We start from the raw sequence: 12,459 nt of genomic DNA on the forward strand, positions 1-12,459 counted from the left end.
CATTGTCAAACTGCAGTCAAACTGGCATCAATATTAAACTTTTAAAATCATATTTTCCCTTTTTTTCAACATTGATTGGCTTGTATAAGAGTAAATTAAATTCTCACCATTGTTTCATCTGATACTGATTACCATTTTCTCATCTATGTTTCTATTAGGGATTGTTTTGTGGGATTGTCAAGGGAGATGGAAATTCACTGTGCACGTTTGGAAATAACTTCTGGGTTATGGTTGGCAAATCTTGTCAGGATTTTCCAGACAATGCCTCCAGCCATATTCACATTTTTTCTACTTTCCCCACGCAATTATTTGTTTTAAGCTTATTTAGATGCACCAAATAGAGGACGATTTGTTCTTTCTTTTAATTCAATTTAACAACCAAATTATTAATAATCAGTCAACAGGCAAAAGTGACTGAGAACGTGGCTCTTCTTTCCTTAATTGAGAGTCATCTGGCTTGTAAAGGGTTACAGAGAGGAGACAAATGCGTCACAGGTAGGCCTCATCTATCAGAGCATTGTGCGGGTGGATCACATGATGGACTTTGTGATGTCAGATCTCTTATAGCTGTGGCGGAAATTGAGGTGGGTTGGGCGGGGGGTGAGGGAGTTAGAGGGGGGTAAACCAACAGAGGAAAGATATTTTTGTCTAAAAGCTCAGTGTAGAGAGAGAGAGAGTGGGGGTGCTGAGAATGCAGTGAAGAAAAAAAAGGCAGTAACGGGCAAAGGATGTGCAGTAACACGTGCACACACACTCTTTCATTTCCTTTTCCCCTTGAATTTCTAACAAACCTACTAAAATCTGAGCAAAATACATCTATAAAGAGTTAAAAGATGTGAAATTCTTAGTTTTTGGACACTGAAGTGTGGCTTACTCTTATAATATTTGTCAATACATATTGATGAATTTCAGCTGTATTTACTCTTTAAATGCTGTAATCGTCACAGTCGTGGAAATAATAATGAAATGTTACTCACTGTCTTGTAATTAATGTTCAAAGTCAAGACAGAAGCAGAGTATTTAGATATAATATGGTCAAACGATCACTGTTGAAACACACCGCTGGATTGGTTTGGTAAGGATCAGCATCATTTTTATATTGATTTTTTTTTTTTTTTCAAATCATAGTTTGTGCATCTATATTGAATTTTATTTTATTTATTTATTTACCAGCTGTTCTTATTCATGAAGTATACAACTACATACATTTTTTTTATTATTATCATTTGGGTTGGAGTATCATTTTATTGGTTTATATTCATAGTTACACAATTGTTGGTAATGTGAGTGCACCAAGAGAAGATTCGTGAATACTGTCATTTCTAACTTTAACAACATTTTGGTGACAATTTCAATTAATTTCAATCCAATTTAGACCAAACTGCTTTTTCTTCTGCATTATTTGATTTTGATTTTCCCATGCACCTGTAAACCTGGGCCATGTTCTTGTGGCTTGACTAATTCAGGCTAACATGTTGTTGTCAGGCTAAAATACTCATGTCAATTCTCATCCAGCTAATTTTGACTCTTTTGAAGGTAGTTTTAGAAATGATTTATTAAACTTGGGTGAAATGTTCTTGAATAACCAAAGAGTAGAGGGTAAAACCATGATCAGCATGTATATGATTGGCTGTGTGTTGGTCATATGATTGCTGCGCAATATTTCTACTCTCTCCACACTATCCTCACACACAATTAGATCTTTTAAAAATGTATAATATGTTTAACTGTAGAAACAACTTTCAGCAAAGTGAGTTCTGCTAATAATTATTTAATAAGTTTTATAGTTAAAATGTCAAATAAGTTCAGGCTCCACCAGTCCTTAAATAGTCAGCATCCTTCAGGTGAGTTTGTCTTTTTTGAGCATTTCAAATTAAATTTCAATTCCTTTTAAGTGCACAAACTTCTATTTAGTTGTATGTTTTATTTTATTTTGATAGGTGACGGTTCATTATGAAATAAAATCGTGATAATTACACAATTTTTCAATATTATATATAATATCACAACTATATCAACATGTTTAGTTTAAAAATAAAAATAAATTAGCTCTTGTCTGGGGGTTCATCCTAAAATGTCTTGGTCATGATCCAGCTAATTGTCAAGTGCACTATAGCAGATTTGGGCTCAAAGATTTAATATCCAAGGAATCCAGACTCATGTTAAATAGTCAGCGATGTAATCCGGGTAACTCAATTATACAGGTATGAAGAATGGGGCCTAGGTGTATATTAGACAACACTTTGGGTGCATTAAGGGAAAACTTTATTTTTTTTCCCATTTACATTTATTTTATTTATAAAGATAACACACATTAATCAACATTTCTGTAAATGTGCCAGTGCTTGCTAGCTGGCTAATATTTAACTGCAGTCCATTGGCAAGATGGTTTGAAACCTTCACCTTTCTCTGCTCAAATGTGGAAGTCCATGACTGACAATATTACAATGAGTTTAGAATTTAATCAAATTGGAAAATTAAATATTCTTAAATAATCTTTGTATTTATTATGTCTGAGAAAACTCTAATTTGCCAAAATAAAAATGAAACTGAATGTAGAATTGTCATAGGTTTAGACAAACCTTCACTTTCATTTCAATAAGTGTCCAAACTTGTGACTGATACTGTAGGTTTTAAATTGGTAGACAACATGTAACCTAAATGTGGAAATACAACTGCAAACTTTTAAATTGAGAAGGATGAAGTAACCCACAAGTTAAACAAAGCCCAAGTAAAAAAAGGCACTGGATAAAAAGTCAGAGATCAACAATGTAATTAGGCTGAGGATCTTGAATATCTCTGTAAAATTTCATGGAAAATACAGTTGTTGAAATATTTCACTGTTGGTAACCACAGTGTTGGACCGTCTGACATTGGCAAACCTGAAGCCACGCCTTGAGCAAAGCTAAAACAATGTGGCAAAAAGCTGAAGATGATGGATTACTGAAGACTAGTCTAGTCAAGTCAAGTCAACACTTCTGTATCACTTTGTAAAGTATTTCAGCAGAGAGGCATGTGACAGCTAAATGTTTTAAACTCTTTAAACATGGGTCAACAACATAATATTTCAATAGCAATTATTTTCATCTGTGACTGTGGTTAATTCTACAAGTCACGGCAAAGAGTGATGAGCTGTCAGGAATGTTTAGTGTTACTGGAACGCTTCAACTTCCTCTGTGCCAGTCCTCAATGTGTTTGTATTGAGCAACATGTGATTGGTGTGTGGTTTGTACTTGAAGCTTTCTTCATGATTCATGGAGATGACTCATGCCTGTAATGGTCCTTTACATGAATTCTTAGAAATAAGCATCAGACAATAACTTTTAAAGCCAACTTACTTTCGCATTCTCTTCTATTTGAGCCTCGAGAGCTAATGAAGCCCAACACACAAGCTCAGTTTATATATGCGGGTTGAATATCAGGTCTGATCCTGGCCAACATTGACAGAGTGCCTGAATGCTAGGTATGTGACTATGTGTGGGCATGTAAGCTTAAAAATAGAACAGATGTCAAAGAAAACCTTATCGTAGCTGTTATTCCATTATGCAGAAGTCATCTATTCTCACTCTGGGTTCACAGAAATATCTTCCATCTGTAGCTAGGACACTGTAATATTGTTGAGGATTGTGCTACTATTATAGTCCTTATATATCACTGTATATTTTAGAACATCAAGACCTAAAGGAATAGTTTGACATTTTGGGAATGGAAAGATGGATGAATGGATCTATAATAAATACAAATCTTATGGCTAACCAATTAGCCTTGTTTAGCATAAAGACTGGAAACGGGGAATCAGCTAGCCTGGCACTGTCCAAAGGTACAGGGGGTTAAACATGAGCCTATTGCTGTGTCTCAAATGTTGTACTTCTGTACCTACACGTAATATTTTTTGTGGATAAGTGCGTTCACACAGAGAAATGCAGTGTACTATGAGTACCCAAACAGTCAAAAAGTTGAGTGTGGAACTGTGAACACTTCTCGCCCTCAATGGTCGCCGTCTTGGCTACATAGCGGAAGGTGTAGTATCACTTTTCAAACAGGAAACCGTGGCTGAGGACGTTGTAACTACAGTAAACATCGCCAAATTGCAGTAAGCACCAGTATACTGTTTTCAGATTATTCACTTGTGTTTGTTTTGTTTTTTGCTTTTTTCCTTATCTTTTTTTTTTGCCTGGATGTGAAAAAAGGGGAAAAAAGGAAAAAAGGGGTAGGACTAGAAAAGTTCTTTACTTCATCCTACACCCTTTCGAACATTGAATGGTTATTGTTTTGTTGTCTGTCTAAAAATGTTGCTGTCATTTCTATTTTGTTATAATTCACCGCCTGTTTATTTTGTTTTGTTAGTTTACCATGTTTGAATAAATAAATAAACTAAACTAAGATATAAGCCATTAGTAGGTTTATTCTGTCAATTAAGCAGTCTGTGGTGATTTGGTTCTGCAAACGCGAATGCTAGGTTGCTAACTAGCTAATCGTCATTTCCAGTAAGTGTGCAACCGCTGTGTCTAATTTGAGACAACACTACCCTGTCGAAATATGTGTACTACACAGAAGGGTACAAAGGGAAGTATGTCATTTGAGAACAGTGTATTTCTTTAAGAGAAGCAGTGACTTCCTGGAGTCTCTGCTGGTTACCTGGTAACATCATTGTGATGAAAACCAGGAAGTCAATTCTCTGAAAAAGTTCAGTACATAAACCCCATAAAACCACAGCCTGTTTAACACCTCGGTTTGTGCGATATAACGTGTCAATTAGTGAGATTTAGAGATGTTGCTAAATGGATTTTGTTACTTTTACAGACTTTAATTCAACATAAATATGTGAGGTTTTTATTAAAACCAATATAAGAAAATAAATCACCCCTATTATTAAAGGTGAAGCAATTGAGTGGTCCATTGGGTACAATGGAGGGAGAGATATATTAGTGTGCATTTTTTCAAATGTCCTCACAGGATGGTTGTTACCTTCGGAAACTGGCAGTCACCATAAATATGTAAAATAAAAGGATCTCCGAAGCAACATCTCCAAAGTGAGAACATTTATGCCACTCTTCATTCCATTAGTTATTGGGTTCATATCATTTTCTAGAATGTAAATGAAAGGCTTAGTTTGAGTTTAAGATTGGGGTTTTGGGAGTAGTATTACTCAGATGTAAATGAAGAGAATAGAAATCTGGAAAAAATGTTGGTAGGTTTGCATGAGTCCATTGGTTCTGGTGACGTAGTTTCAAAGTGTAGGTGAGGTTCCATACAGTACTCATGAGAGCACAAAAAGTGAGAGACAGTGTGAATCTACTTTTGGTTTGTTAAAAAAAAAAGAAAAAGAAAAAAAATTTGCTCATGTGCCCACGCAAAACACACACTGACAATTTCACACACGCAACCACAAAACCTCACCGGGCCTACACCTATTCTATAGTTATACATTAGCTGCCGAATGAAAAGTATTAGTATTTAATATTCAAGTAATACTGTTTTCCGGAGCAGGTTAGGTTTGATACATTTGTGCATATATTTCTGTTGTGGGGAAACACACCCAAATATATTAATATATACCCAAATAGCACATCCTGTAGCAGCATCACACTTTGGTTCTGTGACGCTGTAATATATATGGAAAGTAAGTATGAAATGTTAACAAACATGTCACATTAAAAAGCAAAACTCTCCATTTTCCAGCTCAGATAAGAAACAGAAAAATGTAAATTATGTTTTGTGGAAATGTATTCTTACTCTTTAAATGCAATATTATGTTCACCCTTGAGGCTGAGTGTTTTCTGTTTAATGTTATCATCACAAAGACAAACTTAATTTTAGGGAAGGATATGATTTGATTGCCACAGGTTCAGCCATTTATATCTTGAATGTGTTAAAAGATTATTGAAACCTCTGCATTTGAATGTGGGAGGGCAACAGCTTGATCTGCCACATCCGTACAGAAACTCTGCAGCTGCTTGGTGGCACAGTGGCTCTCAGTGGTTGATACTGCCTCCTTACAGCAAGCAGGTTCTGGGTTCTGATCCTTTCTATATAGGACTTTTTCTGTTCTTCCCATATCTGTGTGGGTGTTCTCTAAGCGCCGAGATGTCCTCCCACAGTTCAAAGACATGCAAGTCAGATATTTAAAATTACCCATGTACCTGTTACAAATGTTCCTTAGACAGTGTCATGTAATCCATATTCAGGTAGTCTCGTGGCTTAAACATGCCATTGTCAAGTAGCTTGGTCTGAATGCTGTCTACAACTAAACTTGAAAAATTACAAACTCTTAAAGAAGCTACTAAACCCTCAAGCAATGGGCAAAGATATTGTGGTTTATGGTACGCTTATGTTATTATATGTATTTATCTATAAAATGCCTTGCAATTATTAATGATAATTCTCACCTAAACCTAATTTTGTGGAAAGAAACATGCAAAATGAAGCTGAAATATTTCCTAAAAGAGGCTTGTCTATGCTTTTGACCCTGACTACACTGATGTACCACAGGCATGTATCTTCATGCTCTTCTCCTATATACCTGGCACCTTGTGACAATGTGAGGGACTGATATTGATTTGATCTAATTGTATAGTCATTTTATTGAACTTGTGGATATTTGATTGCCTAGACCTCTGTCCATTTCATTTGGATATTGCAGTCTATATCATGAAACACTAAACTAAAGTTTGTCACAAACAGGTCCAAGGTGACGTTTTTGAACTGCTTGTTTTTTTCCAAACAACAGTACAAAACCCCATAATTATATAACAGAGAAAAGCAGCAAATCCTCCCAGTTCTAGATAGTTTACATTATTGAACACGACTGCATTCAAAGTGTAGGCTACAATGGGAAACATTATCAACAAGTAATGAAACATATTAAAAATAATTTCAAAAAAGCACTAGTTTGCCAAATTGATCATTTCAAGCCCCGTATATATTCCTATAAAAAAGGGACTTACAGGCAACTGATAGGCCTAGTGTTTACTGACTTTACTATAAGCTTGACATGTTTTATATTTTTAAATATAATTTAACTACAATAAATAAAGGTCTACAGTGATTTCAGCAATGCATTGATACCATGGATGTATAAAAACTCTAAACCATGACTGATACATAAAGAATTTACCAAGCGAGTAATGGCAGGTCTGAAACAAGTAAACTATACAACTTTTATATACTTTCCTTGGTAAAGTATTACCTCAGTAAACACATTCATAATGGGTTTTGTCTAAATAGCTACTTCAAAGTCTTCTTCAATACAGCAAGATGTAGACCATTTTTTAAAATTATGGTCTAATTTAATTCATTGCATTACCTTGTTTAGCTAACCTTAGCCTCACTAATTCTGTGTTTCCAGTTAATAAAAGTTAATGGTAATATCTTGGTGGCCTATAAAGTGAAGGGAAGCAATCGTTTTGTTTTTGATGGTTTTAACCACTTAATACACGCCCCTGTTTTTGATGCTGTTAGCCTAAACGACATGCCCAAGTTGTGAGCAGCACAGATCCCACATAGTTTGAGACTCAGAGATGTGTCTGGTATCATTGGAAAGGAAACACTCTCAGGATTCTTGTAAACGTGTCTGTGTGATTCTGTGACTTACTGACAAAGAGTGGCAGAGGTTACAATGATGGGGTTGTTTACTCGCCCATAGGTTTGCCTTTACAATGACATGTGTACAGACATTCAGGGACCTCTCAGCAGGATATAGACACAATGAGGCTACAGCCACAGGTCTTGGCTTCATGCAGTCCAAATTTGGAGTCAAAAGACCAAAAGATGAATTTTTCTGAATTATTTTTCAACAGGTATGTCCATGCGTTTTCCTCAGGTCCTTTTTGGAGACTCCAAATGGACACTTGGTTACCAAAGCTGTATAACCACAATCAAACACCTATAACTTCACATCCCCTTTGCCTACAATCAAAATCTTGGTCTCTAATGAAAGCTGACGCCATATTATCATTATTATTATTATTATTATTATTATTATTATTATTACTACACATAACCATATTTTTTTGTTTGGCCATATCTATCTATCTATCTATCTATCTATCTATCTATCTATCTATCTGTTTATTTTGGTATAAGTCATATGTCAAGTCGAAGAAGAACCAACCATGTACCAAAATGCCGAGTGCGTAATGATATATGGTTCAACCCGGTTACGCTTGGAGTTTGTTTATGGACAGCCAAACTAATAGCTTAGTGTCATACACCGTTGGAAACCTCTGACTATTGGCTAAAAGGTTATCAACTTCATTTCACCGAATATTTCCATAGGCTGGAACAGCAGTCAATCAAAGCCATGTCGTCATTGTTGTCGGTCACACGTCCTCATTGGCTTTGGAGACATGTACTGCCTAATCCTAAACACCGATTGGCTTGTGTGTGGTGTCGTCAGAAGCAGGAGAGGCTCGCGGTCGTAAACATCTAGTCACGTGTACTCTGAGATGGACGTGCAGGTCAGGAAATGACGTAAACGGACCGTATATGGTTTGTTATTTGTGTTATTACGTTACGTGTTGGACTAAATACATGGGCATATTGAGGAAAGTATTCCGGTTTTATGGAAACGGATTTCATATTTCACAAGAATGGATACTTGGCGAGCTGTACAGAAAGTCCTGAGTCATAAGATGATCGTTGTGGATAAAGGGAAGACTTTGAAGGTATGTAGGCATTATAGCTTTTCTTACTTAGCTCAGGGGCTAGCCGAGCTAATCGCTAATACTATTACGGCTGTGAGCAACCATATAAATCGTGAGTGGTCTTGAATGAATCAGGACAATCTAAGATTTCCAACGATGTACGGCATGAATATATATGTTTAAGGGTTGGTGTTTAAAACATTCAGAAGAACTTGTGGCTACCTCCTAACATCCGTCCCGTTCCGTAGACGGAACAGCGTGCGTTAAGTGGTTAAACCCGTTTTACGCTAGCATAAATTAGCATTAGTATTATCACAATTAACTATAGGCTGTAAATGAACCATGCTCACCGCGATAGTAGCTGGTGTCACCATCAGCTCCACCGATCACTTCTCATCACTTCTGGCTCCCAAAATGCCAAGTTGACGGAGGTCCACGGGTGTCAAGTACCCCTTTTTCCACCAAGCTGGAGACAGTGCTACAGCCAGTGTTCATTTGTGCTAATCAAAAAACCTTGGCATTGAGCCACGTGATTACGTCACTGTATAACGTAGCCGGCACGCGCCTTTGAAGCACTTCCAAGATTCAACGGTGAGAGGCAGCAACATGGCTCAAGGCATTCTAGCCTGCCGGAAATGAAGAAGAAGAAGAAGAAGAAGAAGAAGAAGAAGAAGACGACAGCTCTGGCAAAAAAAAAGATAAAAATAGTACTTTTAATCAACAAATCTTTAACTCTCTGTAAATGCCACGCTAGTCAGCTAATGAACGTTAACCCCGCTAGTCTGCTAATAAACGTTAGCCCCGCTAGCCGGCTAATAAACTTTAGCCCCGCTAGCCGGCTAATAAACGTTAGCCCCGCCCCCAGTCCGCTGACGTAATCGGTTCTTGCTTTGCTTAGACCAGCAAAGAGTTGGTGCTTGCTCTGGCTCCGGGCTGGAGCTTTGGCGGTGGAAAAGCAAAGAACCGGTGCTTAGTCAGGCTCTGGCTCTGAACCAGCACCAGCACCAGCTCCATTTTATTTCTATGCAATTACCTACATTTATTTTAGCTTGATAATGATAAATTCATAACATGCTGTATCTTAACAGTGCGCAGATTATATCAGCCTCAGATATTAATTTACCAGGTGTGTCAGAGAGGTGGTGCACTGCTTTAAACTAGAACCAATACGCTCCCTTCCAGGTATCTCATTTTACTCAGCACTTCTTAATGTAGGTTTCACATGCTAAAAGCTGAGTGGGTCATATTACAGTTATTAGCTAGAGCCTAAAATGAGTGTAGCCTATGCTTGATTTACACTGACATTGAAAGCACCTTCAGCAATAGTCACCACTCCCCACCACCCCACATAAGTTTGTGAGAAAGCCTTTAAACACTACTCTGAAATTAATTAATAACTTGTGTATTTGTAGTAGCCTGTGGTAGCTGATAAAACTTATGTTGGCACTGCTCTTTTTTTCCCACTTCCCGCCTTCCTAAAATGACCATATACCGGTAGCTTTAGCAGTTAACACTTTCTCCTGGTTTCAAAATGTCCAGTGGGAAACCACTGTTTGACTGACTTCCTTCTTTCTGTCCCTTGCACAGCAGGCATCTATGAAGCTGAGGAACCCTCAAGCATAAAAACAAAACTGAATCTCAACCACCTCCAGGGCCTTTGACCTCCGCATGGACTGGTGAGTGTGTGGTGCCTTTGGGGATACAGTATTACAGATAAAACATCAAAGATACTAAAACAAGATTATTCAAAACCTTCACAACTTCTATCATCTCAATTCAAGGGATAAAAATATGCCTGGGAAAGAGTAGCATTTCTGTGAACTGAATGAGAGAGATAGAGAGAGAGAGAGAGGGAGAGAGAGAGAGATGCAGAGCGTGGGTAGAAATGTTTTCCTGGCAGGGTGGGATTAGATGCAGTTCCATAAATATGTTGGGCAGCTTGGTATACTTTGTGCCCAGTGGTAAAAATAGGCCTTCTTCCCGAAGGAAGTGATGACGTCTGCAGCCTGCCTGCATCAGCGGCCACAAGTCGCTTTCATCCTCATGCTGGAAGAGGCAGAGAGACAAAGTGTGGGGGAAGCATCAATGATCACCATGGCAACACATGCAGAGTGACGCAGGTAAAAGCAATAGGCAGAAAGAGAGGTAGGGATTGGCTGGCGAATGCAGTTGTGTGTGTGTGTGTGTGGCAGAGATGTGTGGGTGGTAAAGAAGAGGAGGAGGGACTCAGAAGCCCAGCACTGAGATTAGCCCCCACATCCTCAACACACACACACAAACTCACACATACACACACACACACACACAAACACACGCACACAGTCCAAGCCTGTTAGCACGGTCAACAATTCAGCCTAGCAATGAGATGATGTGATTTAGCATGCTCCTTGAGCACTGACTTCAGAGGCTGCGGAAAATAAATTATTTTCCTCTCTCGCAAATGCCATCTTGGATATTATGCATGCATGCATTTTGGGAGGAAAATATTCACAGCACATTTCCCCCACATGAACTCAACCTATCGTGCTGTTTCATTTAAGTGCCATTAAAAAAGACCTTTTGGCAACTCAGCTGCTTTGGCAAAGCCTTGATGCTGAATATAATTACATTTCAAAGGTTATTCTGCCCTCTAGTCTTTTTCTTTGCTGCTATCTTTCTTCCACTAGTGTCTCCAGGTCCTCTTTTACAACTCTTCCATTTAATTTTATTTTATTTAGTCTTTTTTTTTTGTGACAACTACAGATAAAGTGATTTTTCATCATGTCGTTGATGATATACAACGGGTATGTCAACCTGCAATCTAGTAAATGTATAATTATGAATATGAGTCAAGTATTTACTGAGTAATAAGTTAGATGGCATGAGCATCCACCGCTGGGGCTGTAGTACTCCATTAATATCCACACTAGGTTCATTGTCCAATGCATAATTGATGTAGTTACATGTATATATCAGAGAAAAGACCATGTATTGGGTGTATTGTTGGGAATAAGAATAAAGTATTAATATTCAGAGAAAAAACAAGTTGTCAAAAAGCTTACAAGGAACTGCACTTCAAAAAACTGTGTGCCTTCAAAAAGTCTGTAGGATTGTGTATCACATCATGTTATTGTCCTCCAGTAAACTTATCTGTTAACTTTCACATAAGCACCAAAACATTCTGACTTGGTCAAGAGGCAACCAGAAGGTCAGAAACCACAAATCAGTTCAAACTAGCAACATTATGATGATGACTAAGGCAGGCAGATTGGAATGTAAGAGACAGTGTGGCACACTAAGGCAGATAAGTAGCATATAGTACACAAACTGTCAAGGGAAAAGTATTGACAGAGGGCTTATATAAAGCTAAGCCAAGGGAAAAGCTGTACGGTTTAGGTGACGGCTGAGGCAGGAAAGCTCTCCAGTGACAGCTGCTGGACAGATGGGGAATGGCAGGGTCTGAAAAGAGCAAGAAAAGGGCTGGAAATGACATTGATTGTTGGAGCTGAAAAACAAAGGACGAAGGGGAAGAGGGTAGATTGGCACCAATCATCACATAATATCATATGTGTGTCCCAGGAGGATTTTGGGTTTAATTTCACTTCAGATTCTTTGGCACACATTAGTGGGTCAGCAGCATAATGTCACAACTGAGAAATTGTGAACTTCAGAGGGGTTTAAAGCCAAATGTGAATCCACATCTGGCAGTTTTCCATTCAGTCCATCTAACAGTTGTCTAGGTATTTTACTCTAGAAAAGACCTATTTGCCCATCTGAAACATGCACATACCATCACTTATCATACAAGTGTCTAATCACACTCTCACACCTTTTC

The sequence above is a fragment of the Scomber japonicus genome, chromosome 7 (assembly GCF_027409825.1).
Source record: "Scomber japonicus isolate fScoJap1 chromosome 7, fScoJap1.pri, whole genome shotgun sequence".
Classification (NCBI taxonomy): Eukaryota; Metazoa; Chordata; class Actinopteri; order Scombriformes; family Scombridae; genus Scomber; species Scomber japonicus.